Raw genomic sequence first — 4,461 nt, 5'->3', positions numbered from 1 at the left:
CAGCCTACCAGACCCAACCAGGCAGACCTGTCAGAAATGCATCTGTGTTCTAAAGGACACAATTGGAGACAAATGCAACTGCCTCTTAAATGGTTTAACAGTGGCTTAACGTAGTCCTTATGAAGCATCATAACCACAGTACATAATACTGGCAGGCCAGACCCCCTGACTGTAAAACCACTCCTTCTCTGACGGGGGGGACAGGAGATGGTGGTGGTGATGATGATGATGAGGAGGAGGAGGAGGAGCAGGAGGGAGCCGAGGCCTACACAGATGGAGGGGTGGCCGGAGCCTGGGGCTGGCGGCGCAGGGCCTACCTGGGGTGGGAGCACAGAGACTGGGTACGGACAGCGCAGCATCGCTGGTGTAGGCGGAGCACAGAGTCCCACTGGAGGGGGAGGGCTGGAGGGGCTGCAGCAGCGGGCTGCTCCCTGGGGCGGGGGCTCCGCCTGGGGCCAGCAGGGCTGGCTGGGGGGGGTACACTGAGGGGGCGCTCTGGGCTGATAAAGTGCTGCCTGCACACACATCACACACACACACACACACACACACACACACACACACACACACACACACACACACACACACACACACGCAAGCACACACACACACACACACACACACACACACGCACACACCACACACAGAGTACACACACAGGGGCGACAGTCAGGACATGACTCCGAGCACACACCATTGAACACACTCACACACACACACTCACACACTCACACTCACACACTCACACACACACACTCACACACTCGCACGCACGCACGCACGCACGCACGCACACACTCACACACACACACACACACACACACACACACACACACACACACACACACACACACACACACACACACACACGCACGGTACAGATGGGTGCAAGGTTACAACATAAACAATACAGAAACCAACTGTATCATTTAGAAGAGGGAGAAAAAAGGACCACGCGCTCTGTCACAGAGTAGAGAGGCTTAACAGGACCTCAGGAAGTCTGTCACAGAGTAGAGAGGCTTAACGTGACCTCAGGAAGTCTGTCACAGAGTAGAGAGGCTTAACAGGACCTCAGTAAGTCTGTCACAGAGTAGAGAGGCTTAACAGGACCTCAGGAAGTCTGTCACAGAGTAGAGAGGCTTAACAGGACCTCAGGAAGTCTGTCACAGAGTAGAGAGGCTTAACAGGACCTCAGGAAGTCTGTCACAGAGTAGAGAGGCTTAACGTGACCTCAGGAAGTCTGTCACAGAGTAGAGAGGCTTAACAGGACCTCAGGAAGTCTGTCACAGAGTAGAGAGGCTTAACGGGACCTCAGGAAGTCTGTCACAGAGTAGAGAGGCTTAACAGGACCTCAGGAAGTCTGTCATCGAGTAGAGAGGCTTAACAAGACATTAAGAGTTTCTATGCGATTACCTGTGGAGATTTTTTTGAGTAACAGACTCTGTTGTGTTGAGTAACAGACTCTGCTGTGTTGAGTATGAGACTCTGCTGTGTTGAGTATGAGACTGCTGTGTTGAGTAACAGACTCTGCTGTGTTGAGTATGAGACTCTGCTGTGTTGAGTAACAGACTCTGCTGTGTTGAGTAAGAGACTCTGCTGTGTTGAGTAACAGACTCTGCTGTGTTGAGTAACAGACTCTGCTGTGTTGAGTATGAGACTGCTGTGTTGAGTAACAGACTCTGCTGTGTTGAGTATGAGACTCTGCTGTGTTGAGTAACAGACTCTGCTGTGTTGAGTATGAGACTCTGCTGTGTTGAGTATGAGACTGCTGTGTTGAGTAAGAGACTCTGCTGTGTTGAGTATGAGACTCTGCTGTGTTGAGTAACAGACTCTGCTGTGTTGAGTAACAGACTCTGCTGTGTTGAGTATGAGACTCTGCTGTGTTGAGTAACAGACTCTGCTGTGTTGAGTAACAGACTCTGCTGTGTTGAGTATGAGACTGCTGTGTTGAGTAACAGACTCTGTTGTGTTGAGTATGAGACTCTGCTGTGTTGAGTAACAGACTCTGCTGTGTTGAGTATGAGACTGCTGTGTTGAGTAACAGACTCTGCTGTGTTGAGTATGAGACTCTGCTGTGTTGATTAACTGACTCTGCTGTGTTGAGTATGAGACTCTGCTGTGTTGAGTATGAGACTGCTGTGTTGAGTAACAGACTCTGCTGTGTTGAGTATGAGACTCTGCTGTGTTGAGTATGAGACTCTGCTGTGTTGAGTATGAGACTGCTGTGTTGAGTAACAGACTCTGCTGTGTTGAGTATGAGACTCTGCTGTGTTGAGTAACAGACTCTGCTGTGTTGAGTAACAGACTCTGCTGTGTTGAGTAACAGACTCTGCTCACTTCACAAACGAGAACTGATGTTTAAACGTTTGAATAGTGGCACGGCTAACTTCCATAACAAGCGCATTCAAAACATTAATGCATGATATTATTCAAACAGTGATATAACTTCAAAGTCTGTCCCTAGTGTGTGTGTGTGTGTGTGTGTGTGTGTGTGTGTGCAGGTGAGTGTGTGTGTGTGTGTGCGGGTGTGTGTGTGTGTGTGTGTGTGTGTGCGTGCGTGCGTGTGTGTGTGTGTGTGTGTGTGTGTGTGTGTGTGTGTGTGTGCGGGTGTGTGTGTGTGTGTGTGTGTGTGTGTGTGTGTGTGTGTGTGTGTGTGTGCAGGTGAGTGTGTGTGTGTGTGTGTGTGTGCGTGCGTGCGTGCGGGTGTGTGTGTGTGTGTGTGTGTGTGTGTGTGTGTGCAGGTGAGTGTGTGTGTGTGTGTGTGTGTGTGTGCGTGCGTGCGTGCGGGTGTGTGTGTGTGTGTGTGTGTGTGAGTGTGTGTGTGTGTGTGTGTGTGTGTGTGTGTGTGTGTGTGTGTGTGTGTGCGTGCGTGCGTGCGGGTGTGTGTGTGTGTGTGTGTGTGTGAGTGTGTGTGTGTGTGTGTGTGTGTGTGTGTGCAGGTGAGTGTGTGTGTGTGTGTGTGTGTGCGTGCGTGCGTGCGGGTGTGTGCGTGCGTGCGTGCGTGCGTGCGTGCGTGTGTGTGTGTGTGTGCAGGTGAGTGTGTGTGTGTGTGTGTGTGTGTGTGTGTGTGTGCAGGTGAGTGTGTGTGTGTGTGTGTGTGTGTGTGTGTGTGTGTGCAGGTGTGTGTGTGTGTGTGTGTGTGTGTGTGTGTGTGTGTGTGTGTGTGTGTGTGTGAGTGCGTGCGTGTGTGTGTGTGTGTGTGTGTGTGCAGGTGAGTGTGTGTGTGTGTGTGTGTGTGTGTGCGTGCGTGCGTGCGGGTGTGTGTGTGTGTGTGTGTGTGTGAGTGTGTGTGTGTGTGTGTGTGTGTGTGTGTGTGTGTGTGTGTGTGTGTGTGTGCGTGCGTGCGTGCGGGTGTGTGTGTGTGTGTGTGTGTGTGAGTGTGTGTGTGTGTGTGTGTGTGTGTGTGTGTGCAGGTGAGTGTGTGTGTGTGTGTGTGTGTGCGTGCGTGCGTGCGGGTGTGTGCGTGCGTGCGTGCGTGCGTGCGTGCGTGTGTGTGTGTGTGTGCAGGTGAGTGTGTGTGTGTGTGTGTGTGTGTGTGTGTGTGTGCAGGTGAGTGTGTGTGTGTGTGTGTGTGTGTGTGTGTGTGTGTGTGTGCAGGTGTGTGTGTGTGTGTGTGTGTGTGTGTGTGCAGGTGTGTGTGTGTGTGTGTGTGTGTGTGTGTGTGTGTGTGTGTGTGTGTGTGTGTGTGTGTGTGTGTGCAGGTGTGTGTGTGTGTGTGTGTGTGTGTGTGTGTGTGCAGGTGTGTGTGTGTGTGTGAGTGTGTGTGTGTGTGTGTGTGTGTGTGTGTGTGTGCAGGTGTGTGTGTGTGTGTGTGTGTGTGTGTGTGCAGGTGTGTGTGTGTGTGTGTGTGTGTGTGTGTGTGTGTGTGTGTGTGTGCGTGCGTGCGGGTGTGTGTGTGTGTGTGTGTGTGTGTGTACCTGGCTGCAGGGGGCTGCCCTGGGAGGTGCTACAGCGGCTGGCCTTGCTGCTCTTGCTCTTGGTGGGTCGTCTCCTGCGCCCGGCCATGGCGCCCCCGGGGGGGATGACCACGGCGGGGGGGGCCTTCCCAGACGCACAAACAGACCGTCGATCTCCTCCTTCTGCCTGGAGTGGAGGGCCTGGATCTCCTTCATGTGTCTGGGTGGGGGGAGGGGGGGGTAGATATTATTGCCTCTTCATGGCTCTGTGGCCGACCAGAACCATCCTCTGGCTAAGGAGGAGAGAGAGGAAGGGGGAGAGAGAGAGAGAGAGAGAGAGAGAGAGAGAGAAAAGGAGGAGAGAGAAAGGAGGACCTACCTGTCTCGTAGCCGGTTGACTTCCCTCTTGAAGTCCTCGTCCTCAAACTCTGAGTCGTTGTCGCTGCTCAAGTAGGAGTTGAAGGAGTTGTTGAGGCTGGCCAGAGAGGCCTTGGGCTCCGGGCTGAGCAGGGCCGGGCCGGGGCTAGACCCAGGGCTAGGCCCGTTAGCCTGGGCAGCGGGTGGC

The 4,461-nt window shown here is 53.2% G+C and overlaps 1 pseudogene across 1 annotated transcript in view; it reads right to left on the bottom strand.

Moving 5' to 3' along the window:
- Positions 1-317: 317 nt before the first annotated feature.
- Positions 318-4,461, bottom strand: part of LOC310824570 (serine/threonine-protein kinase WNK1-like) — an 11,634-nt pseudogene continuing 7,490 nt past the window's right edge. Inside the window, exons 10-12 of the transcript XR_014555113.1 lie at positions 4,276-4,461; positions 3,918-4,116; positions 318-515 (exon numbers count right to left, since the gene is read on the bottom strand). The exon at positions 4,276-4,461 is cut by the window's right edge and continues 344 nt beyond it. The product of XR_014555113.1 is annotated as a serine/threonine-protein kinase WNK1-like (transcript). The remainder of the gene's footprint in view (positions 516-3,917; positions 4,117-4,275) is intronic.

This window comes from Argentina silus, assembly GCF_951799395.1.
Source record: "Argentina silus genome assembly, contig: scaffold_711, whole genome shotgun sequence".
Classification (NCBI taxonomy): Eukaryota; Metazoa; Chordata; class Actinopteri; order Argentiniformes; family Argentinidae; genus Argentina; species Argentina silus.
Note: the sequence above shows the minus strand (reverse complement) of the source record. Positions and strands in the feature narration are given on the sequence as shown.